Source organism: Megascapheus bottae, chromosome 35 (genome assembly GCF_031878675.1).
Source record: "Megascapheus bottae isolate mThoBot1 chromosome 35, mThoBot2.hap1, whole genome shotgun sequence".
Classification (NCBI taxonomy): domain Eukaryota; kingdom Metazoa; phylum Chordata; class Mammalia; order Rodentia; family Geomyidae; genus Megascapheus; species Megascapheus bottae.
Window position 1 is genome coordinate 2,847,230 of NC_143543.1, and position 22,070 is coordinate 2,869,299.

General features: G+C 38.6%; 1 protein-coding gene across 1 annotated transcript in view; it reads right to left on the minus strand.

Annotated features, from left to right (window-relative positions):
* Sox5 (SRY-box transcription factor 5) overlaps positions 1 to 22,070 on the minus strand; it is a 732,928-nt gene that overhangs the window by 565,601 nt on the left and 145,257 nt on the right. Inside the window, exon 4 of the mRNA XM_090324494.1 lies at positions 20,639 to 20,705. The gene's annotated coding sequence lies outside the window, so the exon portion shown is untranslated. The remainder of the gene's footprint in view (positions 1 to 20,638; positions 20,706 to 22,070) is intronic.

A 22,070-nucleotide genomic window follows, 5' to 3' on the forward strand; every position in this document is an offset into this window, starting at 1 on the left:
ATTTTTAACATAGATATATCATTATATATAAAGGTATAATTATATATAATATAAATATATATGCTATATATAATTATATAGATATATGACATGATATATGTGATATATATCCCATATATATGAGAGATATATATGTCTCATATACAAGATATGTACAGTATCATATATTATATACCTGTGATATATCTAATATATGATATATTGTATGATCCTTATATGGCATGTGTGATATCTTACATACCTTATATATATCATATATCTTTTATATATATCTTCATATATAATGATATAAACCTCTATATATCTGTCTTGTAAGATATATATTTTATTATATGTCGTCTATTATATATTATGATAGATATAGATGTTATAAATTGACATGTTGAATTGAAACCTGTTTGTACCAGTGCTTAGAGATTATAATAATACATCTAATTTCTGTTTAAAATAAATAAGAAATTCCGTGGAATTCAGGATATATTTTTCAAGGTACTATTGGGAGGTGATTTAAGTACTCTCACCCCAGCACCTTACCAGGAATGTGATACCAAAGAAGTCTACAGTAGTTCTCCATCCAGCACCATATTAAGCCTGAGACCTCAAGTATCATCCAGGCAATCCTTGGACACCCTGTGTTTCCTGCACAAAGCTATGGTTCTACTGGAAACATGATCTTTGCCATCGGAGGACAAGCGCCATAGTTTAGCTCTACCATGCTATCAATCACGATTCCTTTCTTTTTTTAAGCCTCTGGATTCCAGGGTTTAGCCTCTGACCCCTCATCTATATTTTTCAAGCAGCGTTACATCGAACTTTTTGCTTGGTGGTGCCCTGCCAGTTATTTTTCTTCTAATGGGGATTTGATCAGCACCCATTTTCCGCTCATATCTTTTGTGAAAATGGGAACTCAAGACATTTGCCTTCTAAGAGATGTGGAGAGCCACAATAGGCAGATGTGTTGCAAAAGCAAAGCTAGTCAGGAACTAGTTTGATCCTCATCAAGTTTGGTTTGTAATTGAGAACTGAGCCTCCTAGGCCAGTACCCTGCCTCTGCTAAGTCTCTCAGATGCCAGGGCCATATCATTGATTAGGTGCTGACTCTGCTTACTGTTTTTCCCATCTCATTGGTCTATTTCCTTGTACCACCACGACTGGATGTTCTAAGTTTGTCCCACAGACACATCTTTCCAGGGCCAAAAAATAAAAAAAACTAATAATAAATTAAATTAAAAAGTCTGCAGCCAAGTTCTCCTCCTCCTTGTGGGAGATTCTCACCCAAACTCCGTGATGAGCTTCTTTCAGCCCAATAGAAAAAAGACAGGGCTCACTTGAATTAGAACTTATTTTCAGATAAGAATGACAGCAGTGAGTAATATCTGTATTTCACTTTTTCTTTTCTTTTCTGTTTTTTTGTTTGTTTGTTTGTTTTTTGCCAGTCCTGGGTCTTGAACTCAGGGCCTGAGCACTGTCCTTGGGATTTCTCAAGGCTAGAGCTCTACCACTTGAGCCACAGCACCACTTCCAGCTTTTTTCTCTGTATGTGGTACCAAGGAATCGAACCCAGGTCTTCGTGCATGCTAGGCAAGCACTCTACCACTAGGCCAAACTCCCAGCCCCTGTATTTCAATTTTTGTGTGTCTATGTATCATACACATTTATTTATTATTTCCTCTTGGAACTGAAGTGTCAGGTGGCTTATACTATTAATCCTGGCTATTCTGAAGGCTGGAGATGGAAGTTAAAAATCCCATGGTTCAGGCAGACAAATCTGTGAGAGGCTTATCTCTATTTCACTAGCAAAAAGGAGAAAGTGGAGGTTGGCTCAAGTGGTAGAGCACCAGCTTTGAACAACAACAAGAAAGTGAGAGTGTAAGGCCTTGAGCTCACACCCCAGTACACACACACACACACACACACACACACACACACACTGAGGAGGAGAAATGTAAAACCATCCAGTATTGGCAAAGAACATTCCAGAAGCTGTGATACTATCTAGAGATCAAAGGGTCAACAATGACAGAATCAAGAACAGGTTCGAATCTCTAGGGCCAAAAGATCTGAAAAGAGTTGATCCTTAGCTCCAGATTTTATGGAAAGGCAATATGATGGAGAGATTATTGTGACAAAGTATGAATATTATATTGCTTTTTAGTAAGTATCAGATTTTTCTACCATTAGCTAAAACTGTTTAGATCGGGAGGGGAAATATATAAAGAATTATCCAGGAACAAGACAGACACAGGAAAGTTCAGCAATTCAGCAATTTGGAAAGCATTGAGCTTGTTACAGCCAAGATTAATGAGCAATTTCTCTGACTCACAAGCTTTACTCTTTGCCTCCTGTACAATATTTGTTCCAGGGTAGCTTTGACGATTAATAAGACAAAAATGCATGCTTGTGTGAGGACTAAATAACTTTTAATTTTGTTTGATCAAAAATAAAACAACAACAAGAACCAAAACGTCCCAAAAAGGTCACTTTTTTTTTCTGTTTGTTTCTGGTTTTATTTCCTTTAGTTATTTTTTTTTTGTACTATCTCCAAGGATTGCTTTAAACCCAGAAGCAGAATAATCTCAAACAAATAGTTGATAAAGGGAATTTTGGGAGTGTTCTCTTTTGTAAGGGAGGAAAGGGATTTTGTTTTTGGACAAAGTGTCCAAAGTGTCTTTGAGAGGAATACATCAAGTATAGAAATGTGGTTGACACTCAATGAATATTGAGTTGATAGCTTTTTATCTTTCTGTAGATAACCAAAAAAAAAAAAAGGGAATGATCCCGAGTGAAACAGCAAATTCAAAACATAGCCATCAAAATTGATAGGATATCAAAATATTGCTCTTAAAATCAGGAATCTCGCCTTCTGCCTTGCAAATCCAACTCAAAAGTGCTTATCAAGGGAGAGAAAAAAAAAGAGATTGACATTTAGCATGGAAATGAACTGTGTTATTAGTGGGTTCCAATGGCAACTCACCAGGGATTTCATTATAAATCAACTCTCCTACGATTCATCCCCAAGCCCAGCAACTGCCTGTTGTTCATTTCGTGTGTGTGCGTGTGTGTGTGTGTGTGTGTGTGTGTGTGTGTGTGTGTGTGTATACCAGTACACAGCACCACTTCTGGCTTTTCTGTGTATGTGGTACCGAGGAATCGAACCTGGGTCTTCACGTATGCTAGGCAATCACTCTACCACTAGGTCAAACTCCCAGCCCAATATATATACTATAGAGAGTGAACTATATTGTATGTATGTAAATACATATATATACACAAATATATAAATATTATATATAGTATATACTATATATAATAGTGGATATGTGATATATAGTGTGCATATATAGCATAGCATAAGTACACACACACACACACACACACACACATACATATTTTTATAATTCGGACCTAACTTCCATGTGAGAGAAAACAGCCCTTTGTCTCTCAGAGTCTGGCTTCCTCAATTACTCTTCATGATGTGTCAAAGAATATAACATCAAAGCAAAGCAGATAGTAAAGTAAGGAACAGAGCCTAAATAATGTACAGTCCCAAATAATATACAGCCTAAAATAATACACATCTCCCAAACCTTTTCACTTCTGTTCTAAAGAAGCACATTGTACCTTAAAGTCAAAGCAGAATGCACACACACACACACACACACACACACACACACACACACACACACCTTCTAGAGCTGCATAGATCCAAGCAACTGCAACCATATAAAGCCACAAATAAACAAATAAACAACACTGAAATCTGTGGGAAGACCCTAGGAAATGAGAAATGTCATTACCCAGTTTGGAACCTGACTGGAGCCAGACTACTCTGGTTCGAATGTCTTGCCATGAAGACCCCATGGAATCTTTAATGACTCCACATTGTGACTGTACCTCATTTGAAAGCTGATGACCAAATCCTGGTGGTAAATCTCCCTTCCCTACCCAGTTCCTGGAGAAATTGAACAGCAATATAACAAACATCCAGGGGAGAAACTTGTAGTGACTGCAAGTTTTGTTTCTACAAAGAGTCGTAGTTAAGATTCTACATTTTCTTTTGCTAGTTCTGTCCAGTAGATACCATGAAGGTGAGAAAAGATTATTCCAGACACATTAAGCATGATGAAAGCGTTCCCAAACTTCACTGGTCTTCTAATTTATTTATCTAATTTTTTAGTGGTGTTGTTGTTTTGTTGGTTGTGGGTCTTGAACTCAGGGCCTGGGCGCTGTCCCTGAGCTCTTTTGCTCAAAGCTGGTGCTCTACCACTTTGAGCCACAGCTCCATTTCTGGCTTTCTGGTGGTTCATTGGAGATAAGAGTCTCGTAGTCTGTTCTACTTGGACTGGCTTTGAACCAGGATCCTCAGATCTCAGCCTCATGGGTAGCTGGGATTATAGGTGTGAGCCATCAGTGATAGACTAGTCTTCTGTTTTTAATTGGTAGGGAAGTTTATGTGAGCTGGAGATGATTTTGGTTTACAGGACAAAGGGCACCTTCTGAGAGGTTGATCACAGGAAGACGGGATGTAGTAGAGATTAAACACACTGCAGATGGGACACCCATCATATCTGGGGACAGAATCACCGTGCAATGTCAAACACAATCCTGTGTCTTGGTGCAAACACAAAAGAACACACACACACACTCCCCAGCAATTTTCCCCCGATACACTCTTTATCCACACACCTTCCTATCCCATTTACTATAGCACATCACAGCTTTCCCTCCAACATGTCATGTGAAAAATTGATTAAGTTTGATTTTTGGCTATTTTTGAGTCAAGAATACGCAGGTAGCAGCGGATTCTCAGCTGGCTACATAAATTGTTCAATTTATGTAGCTTTACTATCACACCAATTTATTTTTTTTGCCACATATATACATACACATATTTATATTTATATTTTTTAAGAAACTGACTCAAGTACAGTAATTAAAATACATTACCAGAGTACAAGTGAAATTTGGAATGCCGCCAACATTTGCCAGAACTTATAATTTTCTTCTTTTTTTTCCCAAGGGGGAGAGAGAGAGAGGGGGAAAAAAAAGTAGTTTTGACATCTTTGTGCAAAACAATCGCTAACCGTTACTTACCATTTCAGAGAAATAACTGTTTTAATCATGACCTTTCAGCTGCCCTTGATTGAAAAAAATTGGCCACCTACAGAAATAATTCTGTGGGGCCTTCATCTTTCAGCTGATTGATGGAATCCTGTGGCTTTGTATGTTCACAATTATAAATAAAACTATATAAAAGTGGCAGGGCTTCGTTCCCGTCGAACTGGATGGGAATAAAACTGTTCTATTTCACAACATAAGGAACTTTCTTTAAATGACATCTTTGTCATTGAACCTGTATCAAAATCAAATGGCACATTTTCTTTCCCCCTCTGCTTAAATGTACATTCTTTCGATCACCATTCACCACAACCATTAATTTAACATCAATTGTGTAAAAGCCACTGTATTATACTCTGTTGGGGGTAAGGGAAAGTAGATAAAACATCTTCTGTATTTAGAAACACTATTATCTGATGAAATTCTCAACTGGAGAACAGAAATGAAATAAAGAGCTGTGCTACTTGGAGACCACCATATAAATACACACAAAATTAAAAACTTATTGTGGAGCCGTGCCTGTAATCCTAGCTGAAATCAGAGGAAATCACAGATTGAAGCCAGCCTAGGTAGAAAAATCTCCAAGCTTCTTATTTCCAATGGAATAGCAAAAAGCCAGAAGTAGAACTTTTAGCTTAAGTGGTAGAGCACAAGACTTGACTGACAGGGGTATACAGTAGTGTGAGACCCTGAAATCACTTTCCAGGCCAGGCACACACTAAGAAAAATAAAAACAAAAAAAACCTGAGTTTAGGGCTGAGATATAGCTCTGAGGCAAAGTGCTTGCCTAGCAAGTGCAATGTCCTGGGTTCGAGACCCAGTGCCAAAAAAGAAAAGACAAAAACGAAACAAACAAACAAAAACAAAAACAAAAAAAGCCCTGAGCTTGGTGAAAGATATTGACACAAAAATGTACACTTTGCCAGAATTCCTGGTTCACACTTACAATCCTAGCGACTGAAGAGGCTGAGATTGGAGGATAGCACTTCGAAGTCATGCTGAGTCAAAAAACAAAAACCAAACTCCCTTAGATTCTTTATCTCTAGCAAAAAGCCAGAAGTGGAGGTGTGGTTCAAATGGCAGAGCACCAGCCTTGAAGGAGAAGGGGAAATAAAAACCAACTGAGGGTCTCAAACTCAAATCCTGAGTTTAAGCCCAAGTATCAGCATAAATAAAATAGGTCAGAGCATATGTGTGAATTTGGCTCAATACGTGAATATTACATTACACTAGAAATCTCTCCATGCAAAGACTCCAATTTCAGTGTGTGTTTTTTACAAAAAAAATAAAATAAAACAAAGCTCCAGCCTACTAGTTCAAGATTTCCCACTGAGTGGACGAGCCACAGAAATAGAACTGTCCTACAGAACTCTATTAGAAGTTTATCGAAGCTCTGTGAGTTTGGAAAGCTTTTAAGAGTGCTACATAAATCATTCAATACACCGAAACAACAACAAAAAAACCTTAAAAAGATGTTTCCCTTTGTATTCAATTTCTATTAGTGATCTCCAACTTACAACCTTCCACTCGACACAGAAATGGAATTAATCAGTATGATTAACTTTCAGAAATACCTTTGGTCATTTATAGAAGTTCGTTGTGCACAAAGGAAAACCTCAGATGGGTAAACTGGAGTGTCCAGACTCAATTAAACCAAAGGGTTGGCCTGGAATGTACATGATAATGTATTATGCAGGATTACAAAAAAAAAGTGATCCTTAATGTCCAAGACACAAAACATTGTCATCTAAAATTAGTTATTTTTTTTAAAAAGTCTATTAATATTCAAAGGATCATGTCATGAATTTAAGGAAAATAATTATATAGGATTAAAATGTTTTCTACAAGGTCACTCAAAGAAAGGAAAGTCAAAGTTTTCAAAATAGGTTCATTGCTCATAAAACACCACGTAAAGCAAGATTTAACTCACTTTCTGTTGCCGAAAATGTCTTTACGAATCTCATAAGGTCATGATTTCAATAAACAAATAAGGAGGAGGCTAAAGAAATTATGCAGCCAATTCAGAGCCAGACAATTCCATCACGTAAGATAGTCAGATAGTAAGAGAAAACAGATTTTTTTTTTTTTTTTTGCCAGTCCTGGGCTTGAGCTCAGGGCTTGAGCACTGTCCTTGGACTTTCTCAAGGCTAGAGCTCTACCACTTGAGCCTCAGCACCACTTTTGGCTTTTTTCTATGTATGTGGGGTATCGAGGAATCGAACCCAGGTCTTCATGCATGCTAGGCAAGCACTTTAACCACTAGGCCAAACTCCCGGCCCCCATATTTTTTTTTTTAAATCTGTGTTGTGTATATATTTTTGCACGTATACTAGTCTGTCTTTAGGAAATTTAGTACTGAACAAGGAAAGAAACAAATTCATTATATCTGCTTAGCCAGGAAAAAAAAAATAGTTCCTCAATCCAGGAACCAGTGGTTCACATCTGTAGTCCCAGTTGCTTAGGAAGCTGAGATCTGAACATGGCACTTCAAAGCCATCCCAGGCATAAGCGCCCATAAGACTCTTAACTCCAATTTACCACCGAAAAAGAAAGAAAGAGGGAGAAAGAAAGAGAAGTGAAAATGTGGTTCAAGTGGTAGAGCGCCAGCCTTAAGCAAAAAAACCTGAAAGACAGTGTGCAGACCCTGAATTCAAGTCCCTGTCTCAGCATATCTATAATATAAAATATATTATGTGCTAAAAGATGTTATAATTATTTAGATGTTATACATAACGATAATAAATTTGTATATTCTCTATATTTAATGAATTTAATTTATATAATACATAATCTACTCATATTTTATACAATGTTTAACATATATTATAAATGATATATAATAGTATATACTAAATGTATATTGCATAAGTTATACAGTATATATGCTATATACTATATAGGATAGTAAGTAATACATACTATATGTGTGTGCGTAAACATATCTACATATATATATATACACATATATATAATCTCTCTCTGGCCTGTCCTCACTGATGGCCTAAATCTTCTCTTCCAAGACTAAATCAAATTTCTATAATATGCAAAATTTGATTAATTGTAGATGCCGGTAAACTCTTCATAAAAAAAAAAATACCCAGCTTCTTCAATTGGTTAGACAGCAACTCATGTCCAGGGTTTATAACTGAATATTTCCACCAACTACCTGGAGGGACATGGTAACGTCTTCCTAATGGCTTTCAAAGTCTCAATTTCATAAAGCCGTTCACTAAAAATGTATCTGGTTTGGATTTCGTGGTGAAGGGCACAATCCTTACAGTAAAACAGTGGAATCCATTTTTGACCCGAACAGTATTACACCAAAATTCATTCTCACAATATGACTGAATCAAAGCTGGTGGAGAAAAGAATGAGACAGGGTAACTTCAAGTTGGAATCCCTGTGAGTTATCATTCCACCATAATGAATTCCCCTGAAATTCACTCTGTGGAGATTTCTGTACATTAGGAGAACATTTTCCTCAAGGAGACAGCAAGGCATTGGAGAAGTTACAAGTTTAGTTTCGATTCAATGAGGCATGACAAAATACAGAAAATTCCAGATATTCACATACAGTGAAACCAAAAGACCCAAAGAGGAGAGTCTTAAGAGAAAATTCTCCAGGTCTAAAACTCAACACCTCTTCCTATGTATATAAAATCATATCTACACTGAAATGCACTCCAAAGATATGGATACAAAGGACTGTTTCCTTAAATCGTTTTTTTTTCTTTTTCTAGTGACTATATTCTTTACCTTGTATAAGTATAGTCACTTGCACATTTGTGGGAAAGCAGAGAAAGAGCACAGAATCTGAGGAAAAGGCTCTATCTATCTATCTATCTATCTATCTATCTATCTATCTATCTATCTATCTATCTCTATATCCATGTCTATCTATAATCAGTCTTGTATTCTAGTGACAGTCTTGTGGCATGATTAAGAGCTTGCTGGGATCTGCCGGCTCATATCTGTAACCCCAGCTATTGAGAAGGCTGAGATCTGAGGACTGAGGTTCGAAGCCAGCCTGGAGAGGAAAGTCTGTGAAACTCTTTATCTCTCAGGACGAACCAAAACAACAACAACAAAACCCAGAAGTGGAATGGTGGCCCAAGTGGTAGACGGCTAGCCTTGATCACAAAAGCTCAAGGGACAACACCCAGATCCTGAGTTCAAGTCCCAGGACGGGCATAATCTCCCACCACTGCCAACTCCCCAAGAATGAAGAGATGGGACTTCAGGAAAAGGTCTTCATTCCCTCCTTTTTGTTTTACTTACCAGCATTAGGGGGAGCAGTTTTGATCTGCCTTGTTCCCCTTTATTTTTATGATTTGGTACCCCAACTTGAGGCCTAAAAGCACAAAGTAGAAACTCCAAAAGTCTGAGCCCCCCCCAAACCTTTTACCTTCCTAAATTCATTACTCTAGGCATTTGTCACAGTCTCTGAAAGCTGACTGATACGTTGATATAGGTTTTAAGGCCCTCTTTCTCATAAAATTTAAGTAAACTCTCGACTCATTTATCTGGAGCTCTAAGAAAGTTTTGGTTTTGGTTTTGGGTTTTTTTCCCCCTCCATGGTTATCCTTAGATCTTTTGTCTTCGGGCATAAGAAAAATGAATCATGCTGAATTCACCACTGGAGTAATCAGAAACTGTGTTTCCATATTGGAAAAAGAACAGCTTTATAAGTAATCATCATGAAAAATGGATTTTTTTTGGGGGGGACACTTTTGATTGAGGGAAATTGAGTCCTAGGAAGTGGAGAATAGTCAGTGCTTATCCTCTAACTATAGCAGGGGGGGTGGAAATCCAGATTATCACTCCAGGAACATGCCATACAGAACAACAGCGTTGTTCCTGGCCCCCACTGGCTCATTCCTAGAATCCTAGCTGCTCAGGATGCTGAGATATGAGGATGGCGGTTCGAAGCCAGCCTGAGCAGGAAAATCTATGAGACTCCTTAGCTCCAATAGACCTAGCAAAAAAGCTGGAAGTGGAGCTGTGGGCTCAGGTGATAAGAGTGTCATCCTTGAACCTTAAAGCCAAGCAAGAACATGAGGACATGAGTTCAAGTACACACACACACACACACACACACACACACACACACACAACACAATCATTGAGGACTGAAAAGTAGACACTACTCACATTTTCCTAACATCTTGAAACCCATATCCTAGCAACCCCAAAGTTGCAATGAAATTATACTATAATTATTATTGTTATTTCATCACAATGGGCCTTCTATATTCTTGAAACTATACATTGAACCGAAGAAAGTCAGAGTCTCCATGTCTGCTTGGGTGACATCTTATTCTGAATAGGATGAACATTTTTACCCATTACATACCGTCTTTGGTAATTCAAGGGGTAGGGGGTGGTGGGGGTGGGGGGAAGTTCAAATGAATGGCTTGGAATAAAGCCCAGCCAGCAGATTGTGCTGGGTAGAAATAACACTAGTCTGTCTAGGTAAGACCAATGCCAATGGGTTCCAACTAAAATTAGAAGAAGAAGAAGGAAAAAAAAAAAAAGGGAGACAGTACCTTGGCTCGTGTTTCTGTTGGAGACAAAACTCTAACTCCCTCTAAAGCCAAAAGATGGCAATTGAATTCTTGCCTGCTGATTCCAAATTCCTCTCCTGCCACTATGGCATTTATCAAGGGGCAATTGCAATCTAATGTATTTTTGCCAGGAGAGGTGGCATCCTAGCTTAGTCACTTCGTGGGGGTAGATATTTTATTTGGGGAGGGGGTGTGGTAGTAGCTAAAATGTGTGCATGCATTTATTCGAAAGAAGGTGATTGCCAAAAAATTAAAAAAAAAAAAGCAGGCAGATTGTGGAAGACAAAAGATAAGCAAGAGAGACTTTCTAATGTATGATATTTTTATTAGCTAGAGTTTATTATATTTAGATCACCCTCTCTGCTCCTTCATCCCCCCCAAAATCGACTAGGAGATTGAAGGAGTTGCCTGACCTGACTCTAGCCACCCAAACACAATCAAAGGGACTTCTGTGACATTTCTCATGTATTTCAACAAATCTATAATTTTGTTCTAATCTCATCATGTGTCACAACCATGCCATGTTGGGAAAAAATCTGGGCTGGGAGTCAGGGAATCTGTGTATGGGTGTTTTTTTTTTTCTGGCTCTGTCACATATTAAAATCAGATGATACTGAATTTAACCTCTCTGTGCTTTGTCTACAAACTCAGTGACTTGAGATAAGAACTCTCCAGCTCTCTGATGATATACTGGACTTCCATCATTAGTGATTAGAGGAAATTCTAAATTGTGCATGGGGACATTTTTTATAAGACGTATTGAGAGTGGATCTTTCATAAATCCTGAATTTGAAAGTCAAATTCACACACACACACACACACACACACACACACACACACACACACACACACACAAATGACAAGAAACATTGGTTCTCCTGGTAAAGAATAGAATTGTTGGGCTGGGAGTTTGGCCTAGTGGTAGAGTACCTAGCATGCACAAAAACCCGGGTTTGATTCCTCAGTGCCACATACACAGAAAAAAGCCAGAAGTGGTGCTATGGCTCAAGTGGTAGAGTTCTAGCCTTGAGAAAGCCCAATGACAGTGCTCAGGCCCTGAGCTCAAGGTTCAGGACTGGGAAAAAAAAAAAGAATAGAATTGTTTATCTCTTAACTTTAAAAAAAAAAATCTACTCTGGTGCTGGATTACACCTGTAAGCTCAGCTATAGCTAGCTACTTGGCAAGCTGAAATTTTGAGAATTGAGATTTAAAGTCAATCTGGACAGGAAAAGCCCATGAGACCCCTAATTCCAATTAACCAGGAAAAAAAAGTGGACGACCCATTTTGCCATGTGATTTCAGGACAGAATTTTCTGCAATACCCTAAGTTAACCCAGGAAGTTATCACTGTGAGCTAATTTAAGAGGATGCCAACAGCAGAATGCTCAAATTCTATAACCAAGGCCTCCATATTTAAAAATGACTTCACTTCCCACAAATAATTCTATGAGTTCTCCTCCCTTTAGCTCTAGGATCCTCATGCAAGTCTCTGAATTTTATTCCTGGCACCCATTTGCACAAAAAAAAAGTCTAAGCATTGTCTTCTAGAGTAAGGAGATTGAATTCATTTCCTTTCTTGGTGTGTGCTTTGAAATGTGGGCTTCCAGGCTCTTTGGATAATTCTCTTTTGGAGAATTATCTGCAGGAAAGAATGTTCAAAACATAAGACACTGCCCTGATTGTGGCTTCTTTCCTTTCTTTCTTTCTTTCTTTCTTTCTTTCTTTCTTTCTTTCTTTCTTTCTTTCTTTCTTCCTTTCTCTCATTCTTTCTTTTGGTTGGTTATGCACCTGGGCATTGTCTCTGGGCTCCTCTGTTCAAGGCTAGCACTCTACCACTTTGAGCCATAACTTTACTTCTGATTTTCTAGTGGTTCACTGGAGATAAGTCTCATGGACTTTCTTGCCTGGCCTGGCTTTGAACCTTGATCCTCAGATCTTAAGCTCCCGAGTAGCTCAGATTATAAGTATGAACCACTGGCACCTGAACAGCTTCTATTTCTTGTATTAACTCAGAAGTTCGGGGCAAGGCAAGCAATGACTGTTAAATGTCAATGACATTGATTTTTTTTTTATGATAGGGACTGAAAAAGTTACATGTACCCCCCCCACAAAAAAGGGAAATCTGGCCATATTTTACGTTAGTATCTTAAGATTTGTATTTGATCCTCTGTGTGTGTGTGTGTGTGTGTGTGTGTGTGTGTGTGTGTGTTGTGTGTGCGTGAGCCAGTATTGGAGCTTGAACTCACTGCTTCACTCTGTCACTTGTTTTTTTTTGCTCTAGGCTGGTGCTTTACCACTTGAGTAAACCCCTCAACTTCTGCCTTTTGGCTGATGAACGGACACTTAGAGTCTCACCGACTTTTCTGCCCAGGCTGGTTTCGAACCTGGACCTTTGGATCTCAGCTTCTTGAATAGCTAAGAATATAACTAACTGTGAGCCCCCAAGTATTGGTGAACATGAATTTTTGTATTTATTTATTTAGGTTTGCTTTGTAACCCTTGGGATCACAAGCTGATGGTGCAAGGAATTCGGGGTAACTTGGTATTACTGTTGGTAGTTTTTCCCAGTCCTGTCTGTGGTCACAAATAACATGAACACTTAGCTTACCCTCCTGTCACCAGCAAGTTCTGGTTCTAAGGCTGGCTGGCTACTCTGTGAACTGTAAGCCTTTCTTTCTAGGAAGTTTTTCTGTTCCATCACTAATCTCGTCACCCTGCAGGTTCATATACTAGTCTGTCTACTCACGATGGTTTTGATATGAATCTGGATTTGTACGCATAATGGAAGTCCTGTATAGGCTTTCAATTCTGGTCTTCATTTGGAGTGCTTTTTGGTATTCTTCATTTTTGGAGAGAGGGGAGTGCCAGGAAACCCCCAACCTCTACATCTTCACACTATTCCATTGGTTGAAATAATGAAGGAATCACATACCTAAGGTAGATTCTTATTGAATTGGCAGATCATAGAGCAAAATATGAAAGCATAGCAAATACCCAGGAGGTGCCTGCACAGTGTGGAGAAGCTGGTTAGAAGAAGAATACACATTTACACCCAATTCACAAGTGTGGAGAAGCTGGTTAGAAGAATAATACACATTTACAGCCAATTCACAAGTGGCAGACCTGTCACTCATTGCAATTTTTCCTTTTTTTTCCCCTAGTATTTGATGGTTGCTACTCTCTTGCCTATAGCAAACTCCTTTACGATAACAAACAAGGGTTGATAATACCAACCAATTTCTTCATTAAGAAACACATTTGTAGCTGAGTGGCTCATATCTGTCATCCCAGCTACTCAGGAGCCTGAGATCTGATAATCACAGTATAAAACCAGCCCAGCAAGGATCCTTCTTTGTCACCTTGCACGAGAATTAACTCCAAATGGATCAAAGACCTGGAGGTAAAAGCTGACACACTGAAAACTCTACAGGAAGGAATAGGAGATACACTAGGCCTCCTTGGCACAGGTCGAAACTTTCTTAATAAGGACCAAGAATCACAACAAATCAGAGAAAGGCTGGATAAGTGGGACTGCATTAAACTGCAGAGCTTTTGTATGGCAAAGGACATAGCTAGTAAACTAATTAGGAAGCCTACAGAGTGGGAGAAGATCTTCACCAACCAAACAACGGACAAAGGCCTCATATCTAAAATATATCAACAACTCAAAAAATTGAATCACTCCAAAACTAACCTCCAAAGTAACAACCATCCCATTAAAAAATGGGCCAAAGACTTAAAGAGAGTCTTCTCTGAAGAAGAAACAAAAATGGCCTATAGACACATGAAGAAATGCTCAACATCTCTGGTCATAAAAGAAATGCAAATCAAAACAACTCTAAGATTCCACCTCACTCCAGTTAGAATGGCCAGGATCAGGAAAACGAATGACAACAGATGCTGGAGGGGATGTGGCCAGGAGGGATCACTACTACACTGTTGGTGGGAGTGCAAACTTGTCCAACCACTATGGAAAGCAGTGTGGCAGTGCCTCAAAAGGCTAAACATAGAACTCCCCTATGACCCAGCAATTCCACTACTTGGCATTTACCCAACAACCCAGAAACAAGGACATACTAAACCCACTAGCACAACAATGTTCATTGCAGCACTATTCACCATAGCAAAGATATGGAACCAACCTAGATGTCCCTCAGTTGATGAGTGGATCAACAAGTTGTGGTATTTGTACACAATGGAATTCTATGCTGCTGTCAGAAAGAATGACATCGCCCCATTTGTTAGGAAATGGAAAGACTTAGAACAAATCATATTAAGTGAAGTAAGCCAGATTCAAAGGAACTTAGGCTCAATGGTTTCCCTCATTCGTCATAATCAGTAGAAACCTTGGGCTCTACTAGCAGAGATTTGCCATAGAGCAAAATCTTGATACATAAGGCCATATAATGTGAAGCTAATTGAAAGGACCTCCAGGATATTGAAACAAAAGCCATATAATGAATGATTGTTGTCCTTAATGTACTATGTTGCCTCTCATCTCCTTTGCTGTCCCTTGGTTATCTCATATTGGTATAGTATCTCACTTTGTTATCTGATATATTGAATTTATTTGTATTTGGATATTTGAAATTTGATAGGGAAGGGGGGAAAACCAAGACGGTCGGGGGGTGTGGGGGGGGAGGGAAACGGGTACCAAGACATGTGAAAGGGTATCAATGTATGTGAATTAATGCACCTTCTATCTGGCAAATATCATGTAACCCTTTTACTAATTACAATAAAAAAAATTAAAATAGAAAAAAAAAAAAACAGGCCAGCAAGAAAAAAGTCTGTGAGACTCAGAGCTGGGAGTTTGGCCTAGTAGTTAAAGTGCTTGCCTAGCATGCACGAAGACCCGAGTTCAATTCCTTCGTACCACATATATAGAAAAAAGCCAGAAGTGGTGCTGAGGCTCAAATGGTAGAGCTCTAGCCTTGAGAAAAGTCCAAGGACAGTGCTCAGGCCCTGAGTTCAAGACCAGAACTGGCAGCAACAACAACAAAAAAACAAAGAAAGAAAGGAAAAGAAAATACTGTGAGACTCTTCTCTACAATGAACCACCTAAAACAAAATGTTTGTGGAACCATGGCTCAAAGTGGCTGGACACTGGACTTAAGCAAAAGAAATTCAAGCATGGTGCCCAGGCCCCAAGTTCGAGTCCCACAAATGATAAGAGATAAAAGAAAAAAAATCTCACCTTTGTATTGATTGGTTGTTTGATGATAATTTATTTATGATGATGCCCTGGGCTTGAACTCAGGGCCAAAGCCCTGTCCCTTATCTTTACCATTTAAGGTTAGTTCTCTACTACTTGAGCCATGGCCCAACTTTTGGCTTTTTGCTGCTCGACTGAAGATATGAATTCCTTGTATTTTCCTCCCTGGGTTGGCTTCAAACTGCAAACCTCAGATCTGTCTCAGCCTCTTGAATATCTAATGAGCCACCAGAGTCTTAATTTTTTGTTCTTCAATTTGAAATTTCATTTGCAATCACTTCACAGAAATGAGCCAAAAATGACACAATGATCTCACATATCTTTCGTCTAGTTTCCCCAGAGATTAATACATTGCACAATGCTATGATTATTTCCAGGAATGGTCCATTGAAAAAAAAACCTCTTTTGACAATGGAAAGCTCTGAGATTTAAGGATCTCAATTCAAAATAAAAACAATATCTATTAGTATGGATTCTACTTAATGATCTTGCCTAAAAAACAATATTACGCTGCTGTTTACCAAACAGTAATGTCCTATTTCTTACATTCCTTCCCTTGATTTATCAGTATTCTACCATTTAAAAGAATCTTTGCTTTGCCATTCATTCATTCAGTAATTTTTATTTTGAGCATCTTGAGAGGCCCTGAGTTAAATTCCCAGTGTCAGCACACACACACACACACACACACACACACACACACACACACACAAGTCACTCAGGAAAAACAACTCAAATTTGGCTTCAGATGAAATTATACATTTTTTTAAACTTAAGAAAGGAAGAAAATGTTAAGCCATTTAGTCCTATGGCTAGGATTACTCTGTCTCCTTTTTTTCCTGTAAAGCTTTATTTACCCTTACGTTGGTAACACAGGATTTGTTTTTTATCTGTTAGCCTGTCTTTTACATTAGTCTGGAAATGGAAACCTTTCTCTCAGTCAATAAATTTGTCTTAACTTTCAACACAGGACACACACACACACATATCTACACATGAAATAAAGGTATGTATATAATATATATGTTAATATACTATATATGTTATATATATTATATAGAGACACATAGATAAATATGTGCTCATCCTTGTAATCCTAATTACTCAGGAAGCTGGGATAGAGAATCATGGTTTGAAGACAGCCTAGATAGCAAAACCCAGGAGACTCTTATTTCCAATAAACTACCAAAAAGCCAGAAATGAACCTGTGGCTTAAGTTTTAAAGAATTATTCTGGAGCAGTAAAAAGTTCAGGAACAATGCCCGGGCACTGAGTTCAAGCCCCATGACTGATAAAATTAAAGTAAAATAAAAATTTTAAGAATGGAAGGATTCCTGAACCATTTAGCATTTTGGCAAATAATAGATTCTCTGACCCATGCAGGGAGTCTGTGGTTATGTGGTTTGTTGTTTGATTTTGCCAGTCCTGTGTCTTGAACTCAGGGCCTGAGTTTTTTCCTTAAGGCTGGTGCTCTACCACGGAGCCACAGCTCCACTTCTAGTTTTCTGGTGGTTCGTTGGAGATAAGAATCTCACAGAATTTCCTGCCCAGGCTGGCTTTGAACTGTGATCCTCAGATCTCAGGCTCTTGAATACCTAGGATTACAAGCATGAGATGCTGATTTCTTATATCCTATGAGTGTAGTTTATGTACAAAGGTTCTCTTAAAAGAATTTGAAAGAAAATGAAATGTGATTTCCTTTCTGACACTAGAGGCAAAAATCAAAAGCTGTTCTTTTCTCCTCCTCTTTTAATCTGTGCTTCAAATTCATGTTTTTTTTTTGCTCCCCCAAACTCTATAAACATCTTGTTCAATATCCATCAATCTGTCCACTATACCCTGTTCACACACAGCTCTGAAGAAATATAATGTTAACTGCAAAATACATTCACATGATACCTCCATCCAAGTTGGCCTTTATTTTTGTATGGCAGGGAGAGAAAAAAAATTAAAATGGAAGCATTGCTTTAACTCTTTAAAGAAAAATGACAATATCACATTCTTTAGATAAGTGCCACTAAATCATTATTGAAATTCTGATAGCATTTGCCTTTTCTGGAGAAAGCAAATTACACTTGTAGTGCATAGTTTAAATCATTACTTTTAAAACAAAAGCTCCTTTCTTTTGTTTGCATTGCTTATTTCACTTCAGACTCCCAACTCGGAAGGGCTATGGATTTTTATTAAAATTATCTTCTGACTAGTAATGGTGGGGCGTCTAGTAGCACAAGAGACATGGTGGCAATTTGACTCAGAATTGCTAATTTTGGGAGTTAGTCCAGACAGAGAAAGAGCCAGAATTATGTTGTGTATTTGACTATGTTATCAACACTTCGTTTCCTAATGATTCCCAGTGACAGCCCCTCTCAAATCTGATGGGTCAGGCTCCCATTGGAAAATATATCAAAACTAAAGACACCCCCTTTTCTCTCACCTTCCGCCTCCACTCCACCAAATCCCTTCTCCCCACAATTTAAATCCTTCGAGCAACATATCAGTTAGAATGACTGGAGAAATTCTTCCTCCAGAATTGACTTTTTCTCTCTCTGTGCCTCCAGAAAAACACCTGAAATCCACACACACACACACACACACACACACACACACACACACACACACACACACACAGGACAACAAAAAGTTCCTCCAGGATGTGATTCTGTGCCAACCACCCTGCAGAAGTTCAAATCGTTGTCTCTCCCCCATGTGGCTTTGATTTCCCTCCCTAGGAGAATCACAGCCAGGACCCACTTGCCTGCCAAATATGCCAAGTGCCACGAACCAGCAGTGGTTACAGCCTCCTGCTTGCCTTTCTTGAGAGAAAGTAATGAGCCACTGTGCCAAACACCTGCATGTGAGTGTGTCAGCTTCCCCTTCCTAAGAACACCCCCAGCTAAGCACTCCTGTAGTATCAGATGCTCACCATTCCTCTTCAAACTTTGACTTCTGTTCACAATCTTCCCAAAGTCATTATGGGGAGTAGGGGGAGGGGGGTAGATTTCTAGAAAGTCAATCTATTTAACGGTTCAAGAGGAAGGTTTCCATTCTTCCTGAGTTGGATATTTCCCTCTAAATATCTAAAGGAAAACAGGCATCGTGGATCTTGTTATTTTTTAAGAGCCCCCTTTCAAAGCCAAATCAACCCATCCAAGGAAGAAAGAAGGGGTTTCGTGTGTTGGAGATAAACATTCATCTATCTCCAATCACACTGATTGCTTTGCCAGGCTCTGGTGGCTTCTGACTTCAAATCAAACCAGGAGTGTAAAAGCCAGAGGAAGGCTGTTTGAGGTAGGCCCAGAGAAGAAACATTCTTTAGACTCCATCTCTGAAAACAACCAACCTTGGTTGGTCAGAGGCAGGGCTCAAGTGATAGAATGTCTCCAGCAAAAGAAAGGTACTGAATTCCCCCCACACCGCCACCAAAAAGAAAGAAAGAAACAAGATAAATAAAATAAAATAAACCATGTGGGAGAAAAGTCCAACAAAATGAAGGATGTAGGTTTGGGTTCAAGAAGAAACAAAAATGGCCTATAGACACATGAAGAAATGCTCCACATCTCTGGTCATAAAAGAAATGCAAATCAAAACAATTCTAAGATTCCACCTCACTCCAGTTAGAATGGCCAGGATCAGGAAAACTAATGACAACAGATGCTGGAGGGGATGTGGCCAGGAGGGATCACTACTACACTGTTGGTGGGAGTGCAAACTCGTTCAACCACTATGGAAAGCAGTGTGGCAGTGCCTCAAAAGGCTAAACATACAACTCCCCTATGACCCAGCAATTCCACTACTTGGCATTTACCCAACTATCCAGAAACAAGGACATACTAAACCCACTAGCACAACAATGTTCATTGCAGCACTATTCACCATAGCAAAGATATGGAACCAACCTAGATGTCCCTCAGTTGATGAGTGGATCAACAAGTTGTGGTATTTGTACACAATGGAATTCTATGCTGCTGTCAGAAAGAATGACATCGCCCCATTTGTTAGGAAATGGAAAGACTTAGAAAAAATCATACTAAGTGAAGTAAGCCAGACTCAAAGGAACTTAGGCTCAATGGTTTCCCTCATTCGTCATAATCAGTAGAAACCTTGGGCTCTACTAGCAGAGATCTGCAATAGAGCAAAATCTGGATACATAAGGCCATATAATGTGAAGCTAATTGAAAGGACCTCCAGGATATTGAAACAAAGCCATATAATGAATGATTGTTGTCCTTAATGTACTATGTTGTCTCTCATCTCCTTTGCTGTCCCTTGGTTATCTCGTATTGGTATAGTATCTCACTTTGTTATCTGATATATTGAATTTATTTGTATTTGGATATTTGAAATTTGATAGGGAAGGGGGGAAAACCAAGACGGGTGGGGGGTGTGGGGGTGGAGGGAAATGGGTACCAAGACATGTGAAAGGGTATCAATGTATGTGAATTAATGCACCTTCTATCTGGCAAATATCATGTAACCCTTTTACTAATTACAATAAAAAAATATGGAAAAAAAAGAACACACTTGAATGAGTGAGGGAATGAATCTGCATGTGATTTTTTAATGCCTCCCCCCAAGTCCCAATTCCACAACCTAGAAATAATCTAGAATTCACAAGTATGAAAAGCAAAATGGCGCCTCTCCAAGAAAACACAGAAGCAATGAGTGAGTGGTGAGAAATTTGAGGACCTTAGAAACAATGGCATATTAACAATTGACAGATAATAATTCAAATGTCCTGACCTGTTCTGTCTCCCAGTGCAATCTCTCCCACTGCTGGTATCCAAAATATAATATCCTTCTTGCAGTGCTAAAAGAAAAGAAAAGAAATCTATCACCTGAGAAATCAAAAGGAATTCCTAAATCTTCTGCTGGGAAAAATGACAACAACAAAACTTTCAGCATCATAAAGACTGTCAAAGGAGATTTCTACACCAATTAGTTATTTTTACTAGATATGTGTTACTTTTTCTTTTGTCAGGTGTGGGTCTTGAACTCAGGGCCTGGGCATTGTCCCTGAGCATTTTGTGCTTCAAGTGAGTGCTCTAACATTTGAGCCATAACTCTACTTGTGGCATTTTGCTATTGGTTCATTGGAGATAAAAGTCTCATGATTTTTTCTGCTTGGGCTGGCTTTGAAAATAGCAGTGTTCATGTTTTATCCTCCTAAGTAGTTAGGATTACACGTATGAATCACCAGCAACTGGATACCATTATTTTTTAAGACCACACAAAATGGTGGAATCATAGGATCATGCTATTAAATGAACAATTAAAATGTAAGATTCTGCGAAAGGAATTGTGCAGTACAGAGACGAGTGAAGTCCAAAGTTATCCAACAGAATCACACGCATTAAGTCACTTAAACAATCTTTACATTATTACTGAGTTTCATGAGCCTGGCTGTGCAGGCGTGGGCAAACTTGCAGGCGTGTTTGTACATGGCTCCTTTCTCTTCATGGTTTTCATTTCATTGAAAATGGCAATGACAATGATTTTATAGTTCATGGTAGTTAACTTAATGAAACATTACTATTGCTATCCTACTTGAACATATTTTTAGGGGCACTTAACTTTATTCAATCCTATTTACTTGCATTTGGAAAAGTACAGTCAAGTTGTTCTATGGGACTTGGTATTAGAATGAACCATTCAAATGGGCAAGATCATTTTTTAGGTTAAAAATTAACCCAAAGACCTAATGGTTCACATCTGTCTGCCCAGCTACTCAGGAGGCTGAGGGCTGAGGATCGAGGTTCGAGGCCAGTCAGAGCAAGAAAGTCCATGAGTCTCTGATCTCTGATGAATCACCAGAAAACGAGAAGTGGAGCTGTAGCTCAAGTGGTAGAGCACTAGCCTTGAGCAAAATAGCTCAAGAACAGAGCCCATGCCCTGAGTTCAAGACCCACACCTAACAAAAGAAAAAGTAACGCAAAGAACAAAATAAAAAAACAGACCCATATTACTTATACTTAGTGGTTTTATTAAAACCAGGTTCTATCATCATGAAGATAGAATTTAATCACCGGTTCAATGAAAGAAAAAAAAAATCTATGGGTACCAAGACATGTGAAAGGGTATCAATGTATGTGAATTAATGCACCTTCTATCTGGCTAATGTCATGTAACCCTTTTACTAATTACAATAAGAAAATTTAAAAAAATCTATGTTTGG